Consider the following 20526-nt stretch of genomic DNA (forward strand, 5'->3'; position numbering starts at 1 on the left):
AATATACAAATTAAAAAAAAAGAAAAGACAAACTTTGAGGGCTGGAGAGATGGCCTAGAGGTTAAGGACACTTGTCTGGAAAGCTTAAGGACTCAGGTTTGATTCCCTAGTACCCATATAAGTCAGATACACAAGGTGGCACATGTGTCTCTTTCCCTATTTCTCAAATAAATAAATAAAATTTTGGGAAAAATAACTTCGAGATTTTTGTTTATAATCACATTTTACCAACTGAATAATGTTAAAACAATTCATTAATGTTGGGTCATTTCAGTGGTCTTGATGAAAAATAGAAATTTTCCAAAATAAATCACTGCCCTCCACCAACCCTCCCTCTCTTCTATGAGTCTGAAAATTTGCTGTTGTTATGTGTGAATGGTCATGTTCCTTTGAGATAGAAAGCATCCCTTCTGAAAGCTTGTCAATATTTGCAATACTCTGCGGTGCTATTTTAAGGAGATATTTTGTTTAGGCTCAAAGTATCGAGGCCATGCTGACCAATTCACAAAATTTGTACCCTGCTGTAAAAGCTTAAAAATGAATTTCTATTAGGTTTGCAAACCAGAATTGCAGAAGATACCTTTTATATGAAGTTTAAAATAATTGGCAAGTACTCCATTTTTCTTTCCATTGCCCAAATAAAAGCCTGTCATCTAAACTTTAGTTGATGAGGTAATCATTAATAGATTCATCCATGGTAATCTTAATTAAAGAGTTGTTTTAAGCTGATATACTTTTCAGATACTATATGGGCTATTGATGCAGTGATTGCTTTCTGAGTGTTATTACTAACTATTTCCAAGAGAGAGCAGTAGTGAATTGCATTATTTGTGATGGTTGTATAGCCTTACTCAAAAGTACTGATTTTCATTTTCAACTTTGTAACCTTTCAACCTGTTGACCATGAAAAATTCTCTGACACAACATGACACATATAAATGTTTAAAGTCTAAAGGGTAATTATCTCTATTCAAAGTTAAAACTGTGCCTTGATTTCACAATGGAATCCATATGTTCGCTCAAAACACTTTCAATAGTTCGAGTAACACCCAGATTAACCCTGAGTTAGTTTACTGGTTAAAATAATAGCGGCATCTTCTTCCAATTCAGTAGCTCATTTATCATCTCTGATCATGGCCCTGGGCATGAACTTTCAGGATTTGAAAGCTTAAGTTTAAAGAGAAAAAAGAAGGAAGACAAAAGGCTTACAGATGTTTAAACATCCTCCTTTCTGACCTTACCAGAGTCTTACCTGTGCAGGTACTTAAGATCAACCTTGGGAGTTATTATTGAAAGCGGTATTCAATTTTGTATAATCATTAATAAATGGAGACAATTCATCTCTGAAGTCATGAAAACAATAACTTGTTGATTCTTCCTTAGCACTCTACCATGTGGAGAGAATTCAGAAGAATTATTGAATTTTTAAAAAGAATGTACATTGTCTGAAGACCTGGATAAACCCAGAGAGGTAGCCCAGGACCAGGGAGGCCCAGTTTTGTCTGGACCAGGTCAGGATTTCTGGCTTTCCTGGTAGAATAAGGATGCCTGGAACTGAATCACATATGATGAAAATTAATGCAACTTTCAACTAAGCCTGCTTTTTTGATAGTCTTCTCAGGCTTACAATAATTTATTATGAAACTCTGAGATCACAATAGCAGAAAATTATACACTGGAAACAAAATTGTATGTTATGGAGTTTATGAATCACCAAGGATTTAAAAAGCACTGTGGAAAAGGGAAAGGGTGAACAAATGACCTTGCAGCCTGTGCCGACCTTGTGCTTGTCAAGTGAACATCCCACACTGTAACGTCACAGGCCCTCAATGAGCCACAGAGAATGCCTCACGTGAGCAGATCATTTTTACGGTCTTCATTCAAACAGGTCTTTAATGTCTCTAAAAAAGCGATTTTATTTTTCCTGTACATGTTTTCTCTTAAATCTCACTGGAAGAAGAGAATCAGCCTCATGCAGACAGGATGACGGGAATCTGAGGGTGCTTGGTGGAGGCATTTGCTCTGAGTGCAGCGTTATTACTTTTATGACTCTGCATACAATTGTTTGGAATTATTATTTCTCTCTTAAAAATAATCAAAAGTAGGAGAGAGAAAAGAGCATTCTCTCTGGATTTAAATGACTTTCTTTCTTCAGATAGGCCAAAGCATGAACTCCAGAGGGAGACTTGACTGACCGTGCCTTCCCTCTCAGGAGCAAGATGCCCTTCTTCTTAGAAAAGCCAGAAGGCCCATTTGTTAGAGAATAGCCTCTCTCTTACCTTGAAATAAACAGCATTTTAAAATGTTGCAGTTTGCATCCATCACCAGGCAAGAGGCTCTGGAGGAGTGAGCAGAACCATTCACCTTTAGAAAAGCTGGCTCTCACCCAATTTCTGTTCTATATGTGATTTTTCATATGCTCTCCTTATACACCCTTACTGTTATTTATGCATCATTTACCATAAAGATCGGGCTGACTAATAAATCTCTCCTATAGAATGCTATAATGAAAACTGTAAGGTCTTTCATATTTAATATCTCGTGACTCCACACCCTTCGTTTTGTCATAGTGAAGATCATTTTGAAAGCATTTGCCTGAGCTCTGGTGTTATTTATCAACAAGACTGCAAGTGTGTGAGCAGAAAGGACAAGTCTTTGCACCTGCATCGGAGGAACAGGAAGCTCCTGTCTCTCTCTGTCCCATATACTGAAAGTTAACACAAAGGCGGCAAGCCTTCCAAGCTCCTATCCCCACAACAGGTTACTGGCAATAATGCCCACGTATCTGGAGGAGGCAGAAAAGCATTAGGCTGCATTATCAGCTCAAAGTGACCAAAGGCTGGTAGCAGTGCCAAGGTGAGTGTCGCATTAAATCTTCCAGTTGGTGAGTTGCCACTGGTTCGTGGGAATACACGGAAGGTTATATAGCTCAGCAGATCTGCTCAATCCCCAACATACAGTGTGTACACCAAGGGAAGAAGGACTGATAAGGAGACGTGGCTGCACTGATATATCCAAAGCAATGGCAACACCCTTGTCATGAACACAGGGAGGAGCAGCTGCTCCGCTAGACGAGCTGTTCTGATCTCACTCGAGGAGTGGAGGGGAAGGGCATTGCGCCAGGAGTGTGAGGCCAGGGTCGCGCACCTTCTCGAGTAAGACAGAAGCAAGTTCCAAGCCTCGTGGAGAGCAAAGGGCAGCACTGCAAGTCCTCTGTGGAGGAGCTCGTGGCACACCCCGGCAAGATGCATGAAGCATCCTTGGCCCTAATTCAGCATTCCGGTGACGGCCCTCTCTAAGAGCGCTGCTCATTTAGTTTTGCTTTATGGGAATCAAAACCTAAATTGTGAGATGTCCATAATTTCTATTCTGTCTTGTCATGGTATTACAGGTTCCCATAGTTTTGGATTGAATACAAACTCAAAATAATGTTTAATTAAATATTTTATTTATTTATAAGCAGAGAAAGAGTGAGAGAGAGAGAGATAAAAAGAGAGAGGGGGCGGGGCACACCAGGGCCTCCAGCTGCTGCAAATGAACTCCGTATGCATGCGCCACTTTGTGCATCTGGCTTTCCATAGGTACTGGGGAATTGAACCCTGGTTGTAGGCTTTCCAGGCAAGCACATTAACCTCTAAGCCACATCTGCAGCTCCAAATAGATTTTTGTTGTTGTTGTTAAATAACAATTGTGCATTTTAATGCATATACGATTTATGTGTACAAGAGCATAGTCACTTAAAATGTCTCCTGTGAATTTGTGACACTGGCTTGTTTGCTCCTCACTGAGCAGCCACCCACATCACCTCTTTTGTGTGGTGGAAAATGTCTGACATGGGTTGTTTTGCAGTTCGCTCTGTCTCTGTGCTGCCCTCATTCCTCAGCCATTTGCTCCTGAGTTCTTAATCTTCATGATGCGAATGTTCAAAGTTAACATTAAATTCAGTCAGTAAAGAATCTTTGCCTGTCTGCAGGCTTTCCTTGATCCTGGGAGTCTGGATTCCGTGTCTGTGCTGGCTTGGAGCTCCTGCTCTCTTGTCTGCTCTGTGTTGACTCTCTTCTTTTCCCTCACATGGAGGAAGAGGGAGCAGAAGGAACGGCTGATCTCCAGGGTGGAAGAAACTCTTCCTTGTAGAAGGCAAGTGAAAATGGATCTCCCATTGAAGGGTGTCTTATCTCTTCTAATGGAAGGACATTAAACATGCTTTGTGGAAAGGGAAGTCAATCCTGTGGGACACACACCCAGAGAAAGGGGCATCCGGAGGAGGAAAAGCACTGTAGTAAACTGGGACTATGCAGGAGCCTCAAAAAAAAAACAGGGCTACTTGAGATTTAATTTACTCAGAACTTGCTGTGCAACTGCTTGTTATATTAACATGACATTCATTTGCAGGGAATTAAAGATGAACTAGACATACAAGTGTGAGTGGGTAGAAAAGCATCAGGTGCATTACTGACTTTGGTACTAAGTGGAAAGTCACAGCCAAGGTCACTACAAAGGAGGTGGTTTGTTCCACACAGGGTTGAGAGTAATGAGAGAAGCCTTCCTGAAAGAGGAGGGCTTGATTTGGACTAACAGATAGAACTTGAGGACATAAATTGTGGGCTTTTAGCCTCAAAGTAGTTGAGTGTTAAAATGGTCCTGCACCTGAGACGTTTCTTTCCTTAGGGTACTGGTGCATGGAAAGGAGAGGTGAGAAGTGGTTTTCATGTAAGTTTGAGAGCAAGTTTATTAGGCTCTGAGTACTTAGGAATCTAAACCTTTTTTTTTTTTTTTTTTTTTTTGAGGTAGAGTCTCAGTCTAGCCCAGGCTGACCTGGAATTCACTATGGAGTCTTAGGGTGGCCTTGAACTCACAGCAATCCTCCTACCTCTGCCTCCCAAGTGCTGGGATTAAAGGCAAGCACCACCACACCTGGCTTAAACCTCATTTTTAAAAAATATTTTGTTCATTTTTATTTATTGATTTGAAAGTGACAGACAGAGAAAGAGGCAGAGAGAGAGAGAGGGAGAGAGAATGAGAATGGGCACACCAGGGCTTCCAGCCACTGCAAACGAATTCCAGATGTGTGCGCCCCTGGTCCTGGGGTAATTGAGCCTCAAACTGGAGTCCGTAGGCTTCACAGGCAAGCGCTTAACCAATAAGCCATCTCTCCAGCCCTTAAACCTCATTTTTAAGTAAGACTTTCTTAACTTTGTGATTCTTCTCCTGAAATCTAAGAGGCCTCTTTAAGAATTATATTCAGGGCTTGGGAGAAGGCTTAGTAGTCACACAAAGATGATGTAGAAGATAGCTTCAGGTTCACTGAGATGAACTTCCAGACCAGGCACAGTTATGGAAGAAGGGATATTTATTGAAGCTTACAGATCCAGGGGAAGTTCCATAATGTACAAAAGAAGCTGGCCTGCCTTCACAGAACCAAACACAGGGAGAGAGAAGCAGAAGCCAAAAAAAAAAAAAAAAAAAAAGCCAAAAGCCACACAACACACTTCAGGAACTCCAGCTAGGCACACTTTGCATATCTTTAGATTGAAATCTGAAACCCACCACCACACCTTAAGATCCACCCAGTGACACTGCCTCCAGCTAGGTGGCAGCAGATGCAAACTACAAACAAATAAAGAATGAATATAGTGGGGCCATCTATTCAAGCTACCACAGATGAAGATCTGAGTTCAAATACCCAGTACTTATGTTAAAAAAAAAAAATAGCTTCATTTTGTGAACTACAGCTATAATCCCAGGGCTTGGAACACAGACAGAGAATGCTTGGGGTTCGTTGACTAGTTAAATCAATAGCCTTTAGGTTCAGGGAAGAGACCCTATGTTAAAGAAGGAAAATATTAGGAAGATACTCAATGTTCACCTGTGGTCTCTATACACACACACACACACACACACACACACACCTACCAACATGCACACCAATGTATGTGCACACCACATGTACATAAACACATGCAAAAAATTATATTCCTCTTCCTAGACATTAGACTACATATCACAATTACTATGCCACTAGCTGGGGTTGATATTCTGGATTCTTGGTAATCACACGTATTCTATCCTCTAGGGGTTGAGAACAACTTATCTATAGGTGTGGCTGGAACTACTGAAGATTTTCTTCCATTTGGTATTATTATTTAATACCTCAAATAGGCAAACTGAGTGCTGGAGATGACATAATACGGAATGAGACAGGAACCACTCATGGCAGAGGAAAGACTCACACGCTGCTGAAGAACATGGCAAAGCTGGAGGGATTGCCACTCGCCAGAGGTGAGTGTGCAAAATGCATGAACTTAGGCACAATGTTACCAATCACAGGTAATAAATGCAATAGAATTTCAAAAGAGGAAAATGTTAGTGAGGGGTTATCAACTCATAAAGGGATCTGGGGTGTCACAATTTGAAGGGTGTCACAGGAGCTGGAATGATGGCTTTGTGGTTAAGGCCTGCAAAGCCTAAGGACCCAGGCTCAATTCCCCAGGACCCACGTAAGGCAGATGCACAAGGTGGCACATGCACATGGAGTTCATTTCCAGTGGTTGGAGGACCTGTCATACATATTCTTTCTGTCTGCCTCTTCCTCTCTCTCAAATAGTTATATGTGTATGTCGATGAAGGTGTCATGATTTAAACTCGGCTTTGAAATGAATCTTGGTAGGTGCCAAGCAAGAAGAGTATTTTGACCTTTTTGTTTGTTTGTATTTTTAAGAAAACTCACACAATCATTCGTGGAGGTCTTTCTAGCACTGAACTCACAGAAATAATTATCACAGGGACTCTCATAAAAGTAACATTGAAAAATAAATGTAAGAGAAAGCATCCTAAACAATGACCTTGGCCACAGTCATGTCTGAGTGTGTGTATGAGTGCATGTGTTGTGTCTCACTCTGTATAAAAACCTTGACGAGACATTAAATCACAACACAATGAAGGCATCATTAGGAAAGTCAAAACCACTAGATTTCAGGGACGTTGCCCTGTAGTGACCTTATTTAGAGGACCCGAGACTGAATTTCATGCTAAGTAACTGATTACAGATACTGTGTTATTGCTAACAGAAAGACACAGCTCTCTGAGATGAAAACACCAGGCAGCAGCAATGACATGGCCCCTGGCATTTGAAGCCTGCTGTGCACACGGAGGGAGGAAAGGTCAGTGTCTTTTCCATTGGCATCAGAACTGCTTTTCCTAAAGAGGCACATTTCATACATTAGTTTGAGCAACAATTTAATGAGCCAGATATGTGAGGGTAGGATAGCTTATTTTGACCTAAAATATTTTGAAAGCATAAAATATCTTTTTAAAAAAATATTTCTATTTATTTGAGACAGAAGGCGAGAGAGAGAGAGAGAGAGAGAGAGAGAGAGAGAGAGAGAGAGAGAGAGAGAGAGAGAGGGCCTCCAGCCACTACAAACAAACTGCAAATGCATGCACCACCTTGTGCATCCGGCTTATGTGGATACTGGGGAATTGAGCCTTGAACCAGGGTCCTTAGGCTTCACAGGCCAGTGCTAAGCCATCTCTCCAACCCAGCTCCAAGACCATAAGATATCTTTTGCATGAGCAAAATCTCAGAATTGTTGTGGACTTTGAGGTGAACTACATGTTGATTGGTTTACCGGGATGAGTTAAGACACACTCCTAAGTCATTGGACAAATTTCCCCGGTGGGTAGAGTTACTCAGTACTGTTTATTTTAACACCTGAGGACTCCTGCAAAAGGTAACATGCTTTGCTTCACTACAATTGATGGTATGCGGTTCTGTCTGACCGAGATCAGCTTAAAGACTCTGTTGCTTCTTGAAGTTGCCCATCATGTGAAACCATGTCACCTCTGCAGGACAGGATGCTTTCAACCCCTTCTGCCTGGCAGGTGGGCTTGTATCCAACTTAGCTAAAAGCAGAATCCAGTTATTTTAATAAGATAAAGAGAAGGGAGCACACAGCATTTGAGTGAGATCAGTCTACAGGCTCTTTATTCTCACTCTGCTTCTGGCAATCATGCTGTACAGAAATTGAAGACGCATAAATATCCTTGGCGGTGCTCGGATCAACATTTTGGCCTGAAGGAAGTTCTAGCTTGTCTGATGCCCATTTCAGAAGACGCTGACATGTCCTGGAAGACGTCTACTTTGCAGATACAGATGGTATTCTACTACACTTCTATGAGTCTAATCTTACAGGATTGCCCAGGACTTTGACAAGCACCTGTCCTGTGCTAAAGAGAGATCAAGGGAGGCTGTGAAGAGTCTCCCTGTAGTTTGTTAACTTGGGGAGATAAAAGAGAAAGTTTGATGTGTAATGTGGATGGTTTTCTTATAATGCAGTAGCTATAAGGTAAAAGTCTGGAATGAGGACCTAGTCAAAATAGACTTTTGAGGAGAGACCTGAAATGGTCTTTTAAAAAATTATGATTTATTTAATTATGGGTCTATATTTGAGAATAAAGCAATATTCCCATGCTGATGATGATAACTCTCTGCTATTATATGAATGTGTGTCTCCCTTCAGAAGTCACGTTGAAACTAAATCCCACCGTGGCAGTATTAGGAGGTGATTACATCATGGAGACTCCCTTCTCATGAATGGAGTTAGTGTCTTTATACAAAAGGCTTGATGGATCCTTTTGCTCCTTTGCCATGTGAAGACATCATGGAAAAATACCATCTTTGAATCAGTGAGAGGCCCTCATTGGATATTGCACCCACTGATCATGGCCTTCATAGCCTCCTTACCCAATGCATTTCTGTGGCTTCTAAGTGGCACAAGTTAAGATATTCTGGTATAGCAGTCCAAATGAACTAAGATAGCTATACTTTGAATTCTGCTGAGGGGAGTAGACATGAAGAATTAATTAGGGTAAATAGTCTGGGAAGAATTGGAACCTTCTGTTCATTCAAGTCACAGTCTAAGGCATTTGGCCGTTAACATTCTCATGAGGGTGACTCTGGCTTAAACAGTCTATCCAAATATTTCCGAATAGATCAAGTTTTTATATCTCAGATGAAAATTCATCTGAGTCCTATAAAATAAGGTTGAATGTCACCTAAAAAAGAACTTTTTCCTTGGTTATTAATAATAACAGAGATCTAAAACAAATTCTCCCATGAAATCATGTCATGAGTTAAAATGCCAAAATATATACATTTTTGTTTGTCCCTAGTATTCTTAAAACTTTTTATTGAGATTTAACAATAATCTTGAATAGTAATTCTATTAGGCAGCTTGTATTTAAAACCAACAATGTTACTTCTGAATTGTAAACAAAATGTGGTTTTATTACTTTTGTAGCACTGTTTAACTTCTAAGCAAATTTTATTGAGGCAAATCAATCCCCCCATGACCTCCTGCTGTCTATACTGTGTTGTTACTGTAGTAAATAGGAAAACACTTTGGTCACAGTGCAGTAGGACTTTTTAGCCTTGTAATTTTCTTCATAGTTTCCAGAAGACCTGGATGTTTGCCTAGATATAGAGATGTTGATGTTGAGAAGCTTGAAAGGTTTCACATGGAAATGGTCACTTTATCTTATCTCAAAAGGAGACACAGAGATGGATGGTGATGACTTGTCATTAACTAAAGCTGCTTTGCTAATAATGAGAATGTTGGAAATGCCCACTGCTTATTCCCTATCCTTGCACTTGTTAATTGACTGCCATTTAATAAAATGAGTTTGTAATTATAAATAGATTCATCTTGCTTTCCCCTTCTTCTTTGATTAACCCTATTAACCTATAGAATAATCTAAAGTGAAACAATCTTTTAAGTGGAAGTTTTCAAGCAATAGGTATTAGGTAGAATTTTGATACTAATATTTAGATTACATGGAGTTTTAAGAAAGGCTAATGAAATGTATTAATATATCAAGTTACATAGGGATGTTGTGGGATTGTCATGTGTTCCCAGGTAGAAATAAAATATAATATTGGGCATATCAAGAGTTTGACTATTCTGGGGTATGGCAAGATGGCTTAGCAGTTAAGGTGCTTACCTGTGAAGCCTAAGGACCCAAGTTCAATTCTCCAGTACTCACATAAAGCTAGATGCACAAGGTGGCTCATGTATCTGGAGTTTGTTTGCAGTGGCTAGAGGCCCTAGCATGCACATTTTCTCTCTCTCTCCCTGTTTCTCTCTCCCCCTTTCTCATCTCCCTGTCAAATAACTAACTAACCAACTAACTAACTAAATAAATAAAATTTTAAAAAAGAGTTCAACCACCCAAAGAATCCATGAATTATCATAAGTTTTTCAACAAATTCAAATCATTGCCTGGCAACCCACATAATCTAAGAATCATCACCAGAAACATCTCTTATTGCTCAGTTGTGAGGTTACAAAGGCATGTATGTTTGAGACTGTTTAACAGCCCAAGAAATTTGCAATAACTTACCTATGTTTTCCAGAGATTTATAACTTAATTTTAGTACTAAGGAGTTAGGTCTCCCAATTGCCTAGGGTTAAGAGTGGCAGTTGGGAACATTTGTTGCTCTTTCAAACTCAGTGTGAAGGGACTCATTTCTAAATATATGTATATATGGAGCGGGGGGGGGTCATTTCTTTGGTGGTGTGTTGTGGCACTCACCTATCTCTCTAGTTAGATGTATCATAATTAACTTCTTCAGAAAGTCACTAATGCATAAATAAGGTTGAGAATGGGTGTTCACGTCTGACTAATCGAACTAAGTGTGGTAGAAGAGTTGAAAATCAATATTAAGGGCTACAACATTAGTAAAAATCATGTTTGGAAATTATAAGGCTATGAAGATTTTCTCTAAAAAGAAACTGGATAAATTACCCAGCCTTTCTTGTCATACAATAAGTTAAACAATCCTCTCTAATCAAATTTACCCTTCTATATTCTGCTTTATGATATTGGTATTTTTCATACCTGTATTTCTACTTTGCTGTCTGCTATATTCTGACCATAAGAGGTGCTGGAAGGAAATCACAGGCTGTAAGGAAAGTCACACCTATTTTCTCCCTGCCTTTGTTTATTTCTTCTTCCTGTTCTTATTGCTTGTCACTTCAGTTAAAGGAACATACTTCACTGCTCTCTTGTTTCTTATTTTTGTTCCCATATATTGGCACTCTTACTTTTTGTTAGAGAAACTTGTCCTTTCAGATGGTTGTGCCCACTGGAGAGATAAGTTAGCAGTTAAGTTGCTTGTATGAAAAACCTAAGGACCCATATTTGACTCTCTAGGTCCTACATAAGCCAGACACACAAGGTGACGCAAGGTCACACATGGGCACAAGGTGGCACACACATCTGGAGTTTGATTACAAGTGGCTAGAGGCCCTGGTGCACTCACTTTCTCTTTCTCTTTCTCTCCTACTTTCTCTCTCTCTTGCATATAAAAAGGGCCAGTCTGTTGGGCCTGCCTCAAAGAAAAAAAAGAAAAAGTGACAGTGGAGCAGTGGAGTGTTCATCACTGAGGCATCTCTGTCACACCCTCCAAGGCTTGGGGACCACCACTGTGTAAGGGATGACAGAAAAGAATGTAAAAGCCATAGAAAGGGGAGGAGTTCTTACAATACAATCTTCCAGACACAAAATGGTCTTGATATTAATGACCTGACGGTGGTACCAAAGATCTGCTTGTTATGAGGGACACAACGATTACAGCGGTGTAAAAGAGGGAGTCTTTGTAAGAAGAGGGGATTCGGTGAAGGGGATTGGCATGGGGGAAGAAGGAGGGTGTTTGGGGTAGATTATGACCACAGTATATTGTGTGTATGTTTGGAAGTTATCTGTACAAAGCCAGGCATGTGTCCCTTATTACAGATGTTTGGCTCATTGTATGGAGCCTCTTCTCCTAAACCCAGTGTTGATTCACAAAGTTCTAGAAACATCTATCTCTTGAAACAGAGAATCTTCATCATTACCAGTTTCTAGACTAGAGTACTAAAACTGGACCAATCAAGAAGCTGGTCATACAATGATAACACAGGATAGTTTGGCTCCGTAAGCGGGACTTCAGGTTTCTCTCAGGCCCTCATTCTACAGATAAGAGGACCAGGTAGGTCGGCACTAAGCCAAAGTTTTGTTTCTGCTTGACTTTTAGCCCCTCTGAAATTCTCAACATTGTCTCTGAGATGAACCTGTGTATAAATCTGTATCAACTTAAAAAGGATAAAGTTGATCCAAGAAAAGCCACCAAAGGAGCAGATGCTCTAATGTTGGATTAGATATTACTTATTCAACATTTTAGAAAGAAAATCTTCAAGAATCTTTTGCCTTGTATATTGCGTATACTTACTTAACACTCATTATAGAAGACTGCAATATAGAAATGTGGAGTAAGTGATATTATTCCTCCCAATTTGGTCTGCATACGTGTGTGTGTCTGTGGAGTACGTGTGGTGTGAGGTATTGTGATGTATGGTGCATGCACACATATGTGTGTGCAGAACTTTGGATGTCCTTCTATATAAAGTACTCTTCTGCACAGTTCTCTGATGGGGGACCTCTCCAACCTACAACTGCCATTTTCTATCAAGGAGCCCCAACAATTCTTCAGCCCCTAGCCTCTGTGCACTTAGGCACAGACATAATTTGACACTCCCACCTTTTTAGGTTTGATGTAGGGGTTGAACTCAGGTAGCTTCAGAACTTCCTAGGCCCTCATATTTAAGTGGCAAGTGACCTTAATCACTTATTCATGTCACTAGTGATATTCTTCCCATTAGAGGAATAAATTAGGGCAATGACTTTAGTGAATAACCTGTGGTCTCACAGCTTGCTCATTTATGACCAAGGACTTGAATGGCACTCTACAGTTCTAATTGGTATAGTTACAAAGATGGGCATTATGCTCATCTATTCTCTCCAAATAATATAATACTGTTTGTGACTGTGTGTGTGTGTGTGTGTGTGTGTGTGTGTGTGTGTGTGTCTGCAGGTCTATACAGTTTATGGTCTAATCAGTAGAGACATCAAGAGGGGCATTATACTCAACTCTTCTCTTCTTATACTATACTTACATGGCAATTGTGTGTTCCGGTGGGTCTTCCTAGAGTGAGGGATAGCTACATGGGATGCGGCATAAGTAAGGAAGATACTTTTTTCTAGTAGGGGATAAATTTACTCAGATCCATTCTTAAATGTGTCTCAGAGATGATTATTTTTTATATGACTTCATAAAGCTGTGAAAGATTGTCCCATCCCAGATGGAATAACATTTATAACCATGGCCTCATTAGCACTTTCCCATATGAGTTCCCAATCCAACAGGAGTGTGAAATATTCCTAAAAAGCAAAAATAAAATAAAATAAAATAAAAATTGTTAGATTCAGATCATAAAAGATGAGCATGCTGAGAGTAAAAGCACTTATTTATGTTATTAAATCTTCAACCACCAAGGGGGTGATTCTCTGAAGCCCCAAGTACCAGACAAGAGGTAACATTGATTTCCTGTCAGCACGTGCAGCTTTACACTGCAAACACAGCAACACTATCAATGTGATCTGTACTTTATGTAAGTAGGGGCAGAATTATTATGAATTCTTCATGCTTCCCTTCTCCATCTTGAATACAGGTGAGATGTCAGAACTTTTTTATGAGCTATGTTTCTTACTTTAGAAAAAGAAGATAAATATGTGAACTCCTTGGATTATTTGTTGAGCATAAGGAATCTGAAAAATAATGTCTTTCAGAAATGCCTTTTAGATTCTGGGGTGTTGGGACTTCATCCTCCCCAAACCCAACAAAAGCAAAGCAAGCAAAAAACACCACTAAACAAACAGAAAACCTAAGTAACAAAAATTGACAACCACCTCTAATAAAAGCATATACATACAAACAAAAACAGACAACTCAGGCTGGGGAAATGGCTTAGCAGTTAAGGTGTTTGCCTGCAAAGTCAAAGGACCCTGGTTCTCGTTCGATTCCCTAGGCCCCCACCCATGTAAATCAGATGCACAAGGGGACACATGCATCTGGAGTTCATTTGCAGTGGCTGGGGGCCCTGGCATGCCCATTCTCTTTTTCTCTCTATCTGCTTCTTCCCCTCTCTCTCAAATAAATAAATAAATAGATTATTTTCTAAAAACCAGACAACTCACTTGACATTCCATTTGCAAAATTACACTTTCCATAGGAATTAGCTGTTGGCAAATTTGATATTATATTTTTATTTTTAAAAAATACTTTTTTTGCAAGCAAAGTGAGACAGAGAGAGAAAGAGAGACATAAAGAGAGAGAGAGAAGAGACAGAAAGAGAGAAGAAAGAGAGAGAGAGAGAGAGAGAGAGAGAGAGAGAGAGAGAGAGAGAGAGGATGGACACACAAGGGCCTCTAGCCGCTGTACACAAACCCCACGTGTAGTGGTTGTGGATAAAAATTCATCCTTTGGCCCTCATTTTACCCACTCGGCTAAGTATTCTTATCTCCAATTTAAATACAAGTAAATGAGACCAGAGATAATATCAAATATTTGTATAAAATAGACAAATATTGTGATTTCAGATCCGGAGTATGTCTAGGTATAGCATTAATCTTTGTTCTAATTGTTTTATGAAGTATGGATAAGATAAAGAAAGTTAATGTCAAATTGTTTTACTTTTATAGCTTTTCACTTATATATTCTTTGATTCATATGAAATGATGTGTTTTTGTAGGTGGTGTTCAAATTTAATTTTTTTTTCAACCTAAAATCTCTCTACTTTGAAATAACCTAACAGTTTCCTACTGACACTCGATGCACCTGTGTTGTTGGATATGCCTGTCTATTCAAGGGTCTCTTAAAGTTCTTGCATTTTATGTATGGCATCTAAGAACCTGTGTATCATTTATTAATGATTTGCAGCAGGTTTTGATTTATTGGAAGTCTGATTCACTCTTCATGATGTTCACTTTGAGGCATTTTGATGACACCTGGGCCACAAGACTATTTCTGTTCTTCTATGAGGTTTCTGAATAATGAGGTTGTTTAGTTGAACACACAAGAAAGAGACAAGGAGTCTCATTCTAATTATTGACATTCACTAGACATAGATAAATTCCATGAAGTTAGATAGCTACCATATTGAAATGTGTCATTCAATACCATAAGGTTTCCCCATTTATTTATTTGCTTCATATTTTATTTATTTATTTATGTAACACAGAGAGAGAGAGAGAGAGAGAGAGAGAGAGAGAGAGAGAAAGAAAGAATGGGCACACCAGGGCCTCTAGCCACTACAAATGAACTCCAAATGCGTATGCCACCTTGTGCATCTGGCTTATGCGGGTACTGGGGACTTGAACTGGAGTCCTAAGACTTCACAGGCAAATGCCTTAATGACTGAGTCATCTCTGCAGCCCTCCATTTAAAAAAATATTTTATATTTGTTTATTTATTTGAGAGAGAGAGATACAATAATAAGCAGGGAGAGAGAAACAAAGAGAGAGAAGGAGAATGGGTGCACCAGGGCCTCTAACCACTACATATGAAACTCCAGATGTGTGCACCCCCTGTGCATCTGGGTCCTTTGGCTTTTCAGACAAGTGCCTTAACTGCTAAGCCATCTCTCCATCCCCAGCCCATCATCTTTTAAAATGTATTATCTAATGCCTTATAATTTACTTGATAATAGGGCTTCAAGCCTATAAACCTTATTAGATTTATTCTTCAGTATTTATTGCTATTTTAAATAGTATACATATGTATGTGGATAAATTTAATATACATTTTAAATTATTGGTTGTGATTGTTGAAATCTACATATTTTATTGAGGATATTCATTGAGTATATATTATGCATTCATACACACACACACACACACACACACCACACCACACCACACCACACACACACACACACACACACACACACACACACACACCCATATATATATATAATTACTCAGTTGGTCTTTATGCATTTCACACTGTATATATATATTTTTTTAATTTATTTTTTATTTATTTGAGAGCGACAGACACAGAGAGAAAGACAGGTAGAGGAAGAGAGAGAGAATGGGCTCTCCAGGGCTTCCAGCCTCTGCAAACGAACTCCAGACGTGTGCGCCCCCTTGTGCATCTGGCTAACGTGGGACCTGGGGAACCGAGCCTCGAACCGGGGTCCTTAGGCTTCACAGGCAAGAGCTTAACCGCTAAGCCATCTCTCCAGCCCAACACTGTATATTTTTGACCTTGTTAACCTCTTTTTTTTAGTAATTGGGGCTCATAATTTATATTTTTGACTTCCTACAAAGACATCATCCTGCCTCAGCCTCTGGAGTTATTTGGATTACAAATTAGTAACATAATTCCTAGCTTTGTTCTGTTACCTTTCCAGTTTATTTGAACCCTATAATTTCTACCTCTTACCACTGAGACTATTTTCCTAATTCATAGAATAAGAGCATTTCCCTACATAGTCTGGAATTTGTTCCTATTGAAGTCGTATCAAGAAGATGGCAGCTTATAGTTTGTTTTAACATGTTACATGAACACAATATGAAAACTATATAGTATTAATATCACATAGACTTATACCAACTTTATTAAGTATGACTAATTTCACAGATTTGTTCTCCAGAGATAAAGCTCAGATTTGCATTAAAATCTAGGTATTAGCCACATGTGTGGATTTTCCATTCTGAAATAGAATAGCTGGACTTTGGTAGTAGACTATGGTTAGATGAATTGCAAATCATCCACCCCTGGGCCACAGGTATTGTCTGAGGTGATGTTTGATTGCCATAAGCGCTTCCTATAATCACATGTGTGAGGTGTGGGTATGGTACACTGTCCTCACCTATATATTTTCTTCATTCCTCCCCTCTCCCCTAGTTATTGGCCTTTTCACAGAATTGAAGTCACAGTAGCAGCTGGCACCAGCAAATCTATTCACAATTTCTTTTGTACTTACACATTGGAAATAGAATGAATTCTCCAATCTTGATTAATTACTTTGCTCATTGATTTTTCCTTAGATTTTCTTCCTTTGAAGAAGTGTTAACTGACAATAATTCAACAGGGGGATGATTAACTATTATCATGACTGGTCATAGAGTATTATATTCATGCCATGCTCAGTTTTCCTGATCCTAGATAGGAAGGGAGAGGAGAGACCTCTTCTTGGTCTAAGGTTAAGGCAGATATATCAGGGGCACGTTGTTAAATTTTAGGCATGGTATTTTTGAAATCACTTAACCTCAGCTTTGGTTTTTGTAGCCATAAAGTGGGGTGTTGAAGAGGTTATGCAATTAATATTTCTAAAGTACTCTTAAAATGAAAATGCTGTGCAGGTGTTAATTATCTTGTCATGCTATTGCTAATAGTGACTTCAGTAATACATTTAGAAAGTGACCACCATGCCAATTTTTTTTTCTTGCCGTGTAGCTGATTATTTTCCCCCAAAGTCTAGATGTTAGTGTAATATAATTTCAAAGTTTATAAAACATGTCCTCTGCAACCTCAAAGGCAGTCATATCACATTTTTACATTATTTTGGAGGAAAGAAACTAAAACAAGACCAATAGTGACATCACTCCCGGATGGCTGTGGGTTGGGTATGCTTACATATTTGCTTTGCTAGCAGAGAGAAAGAATGAAGACATATTCCTTAATGGTGAAAATGGGTCAGTAATTCTGAGTTCATTTCCACAAAACTTTAAATTCTTTGAGTTCACAACCTTGGAGACCAACCAGGAGGAGAACCTCAACCGATTTCACTGTCTCGTCCTGGCAAGGATGAGAACACACATGCAGACGAGGCTTCACGGCCCTCTTGGTCATGATTATAGTACAGGAAAAACTCTGTGTGTGGCTTTATTCTGACTGTATATAATATCTTTGTGAGGAGACATAGTTTATGTGTCATCTGAGAATTACCTTTCATCTAAGTAGAAATGGCTCTCCTTTAAACTCTTTAGAACATGTGGCAGGGAGACGGTGAGTGAGCTTGCAAACTCCCCCAGACATCCTTCAGAAGGGGCCTCATTTGTGCAGACTGACATGAGCGTGTGCATTGTTCTGAAATGCTAACTGAGCCAAATATGAGCCTCACTCCCATTTTAGCTTGTACCTCTGGTCCTTTCTGCCCTTTCTGGCCTCCCACATCCTTTATCTGAACCACAGTTTTTGATACCTGGCTTTGTGTTTTCAATCGTGTCTGTTGTAATGGAAAAATCAAAGAGGGCAACAGAAGTGAGTATGGCATATATATAGAGTCATACGCTTTTATTCCAACATTGTTTTCAATAGTTCCCAATTCTTCCCAATCAAATCTGGTATAAATAAATAAATAAATAAATAAATAAATAAATAAATAGATAAATAAATAGGAATGACGTGTTAACCATTTTTTCCATGCCTTTCTTTCCTTACAAAGGATCCGTTACATGTATAACAAATACATCATCTCTTTGTTAGTGAGATAAAATGAAGAACCTGGCAGGAGGAAAGAAAAAGTTGTTTTCCTCCCTCACATCCCGTACAGTTTCCTGTCGTTGCCTCTGTCTTTGCTGCCAAGCTGCGTCAGTGTCCCTGGTAAGAAGAACTCGCTTCCCCCGAAGACCTCGAGTCCTAAGCTGTTGCCTGTGTTGTGACACTTTTGCCCATGTGTGTTCTAGGCAAAGACAAATACCTTCGTGATAGCATTATTTTATTTTTTGCCTGAGCCATGCACACGCATGCATGTGTGTGTGTATGTGAGAGAGAGAGAGAGAGAGAGAGAAAGAGAGATACATGTGGTGTGTTATAGTACGTGCGTGCACATGCATGCACAGATGTGCCCCCTGTCTGCACAAGTGCAACAGCCAGAGACAGGAGAATGTTGAGTGTTCTCTGCTGTCCTCCTGAGTTCCCTTGGGACTTGTAGGATTCACTCACTAAAGGCGGAGCTTCGGAAATGCTGATCTTTTCATCTTTTTTTTTTTTTTTTTTTTTTTTTGGCTTTTCAAGGTAGGGTTTTGCTCTAGTCCAGGCTGACCTGGAATTCACTATGGAGTCTCAGGGTGGCCTTAAACTCATAGCAATCCTCCTACCTCAGCCTCCCGAGTGCTGGGATTAAAGGTATGCACCACCACGCCCGGCTTACTGACCTTTTTTGTTGTTGTTTCTAGGATTTTTTTTTTTTATTATTATTTGTTTGTTTTCCATCAGACTGGTTGACCAAGTCCCAAATACTGTCAAGCCCCATTTCCCTAGTTGGTTACTGTCATGGGTGGTCACGCTCAGCTTTTCATGTGGGTCTTGGGGAATCGAACTCAGGTACTCCTGACCCTCTTAAGCCCTCCTGCTTAAGCAGCAAGTGCCCTAACACACTGAGCTATTTCCCCAACCATATCAGCACCTTTGTGTGCTAAGCTAATTCAGCATCATCCTGGGTCAACTTAGAAAGTTTTAACAACTTTCAGTTTTGTGAAGGACATTTGGGCTAGATTATTTCAAGAATTTCTCTGGGATTTTGAAGCCTGATATTCTGATAAAACGCAATAGCTTTCATTTTTAATATCTGTCTCCCTACCCTTTTTCAAACATCAGTATCTAAGTACCAACACCCTTAGCCTCCGCATGCCACAGAATTAAGAGGGATGACTTAATAAAGGAGCTCATACAGAGATTGCTTATGACCAGAGCAATGGAGAAGTTTTATGAAAGTTATGATTTCATGACTTTCTTCAATCAGAAAGTTGTTGGGCCAATTAATCTCCAATCCAACTTGAAAGGATTTAGAATCACCATAGAAACAAATCTCTGGGGATTTCTGTGGATTATTTTATAGATTAAGAAAAGTGAGGTATGAAGACCCATCGTACATGTGGGTGGTTCCATCCCAGGAGATGGGCTGAGTAGCGAAAGTGAAAGCTAGTGGAGGACCAGCATCCATTGTGCTCTGCTTCCTCACAGGAGATGCCACGTGACTATCTCCTGGCTCCATGAACTACCCCATGTGATGGAATGCATGCCATGGAACCGTAAGCCATAATAAATCCTTCCTTGCTTATGTTGTTTTAAGTTAGGTGTTTAATCACAACTATGAGATAAATAACTACTACAGATATGTAATCATTGGTTATTAAGAAAAAGGACATAGGCATATTTTGAGCAAAAGTAAACAAAGTATTTATTTACTAGATGTCCAAGTTATTGGTCAGAGGAGGTGTTAGAATAAACTGGAGTCCAAAATTTCTTAAGGGGCAACAAGGAAGAAAATTGCTGACCAGCAATTGTAGCAAAAGATTTTATCGTGCCTTGACTGGTAAACTAAGTGGCTTATGTCTTTCTGATGAGAATGGCAAGATGGAAGATGTGTTTCTGAAATAGGAACTGAAAAGAGCTTTAAAATATCCTCCTCATCATTTTTGGTGACACGGAAATGAACTGCACCAAATGTACCCAGATAGCCCAGGCAAACAGAAACAAGAATTGTGGTTCTCTATGTGCCGAGTGAGCCACATGCTACCTGCTTGACTTTCCTTGAGGCCTGTAGGATAGCTCATTCCCCGCAACCACGCAGCACTCAGACCCTCAGACAGGAGCACGTGCTAGTGGTGAGTTGCTGGTACCAGCTTCAAATTTCTGAA

This window comes from Jaculus jaculus, chromosome 19, assembly GCF_020740685.1.
Source record: "Jaculus jaculus isolate mJacJac1 chromosome 19, mJacJac1.mat.Y.cur, whole genome shotgun sequence".
Classification (NCBI taxonomy): domain Eukaryota; kingdom Metazoa; phylum Chordata; class Mammalia; order Rodentia; family Dipodidae; genus Jaculus; species Jaculus jaculus.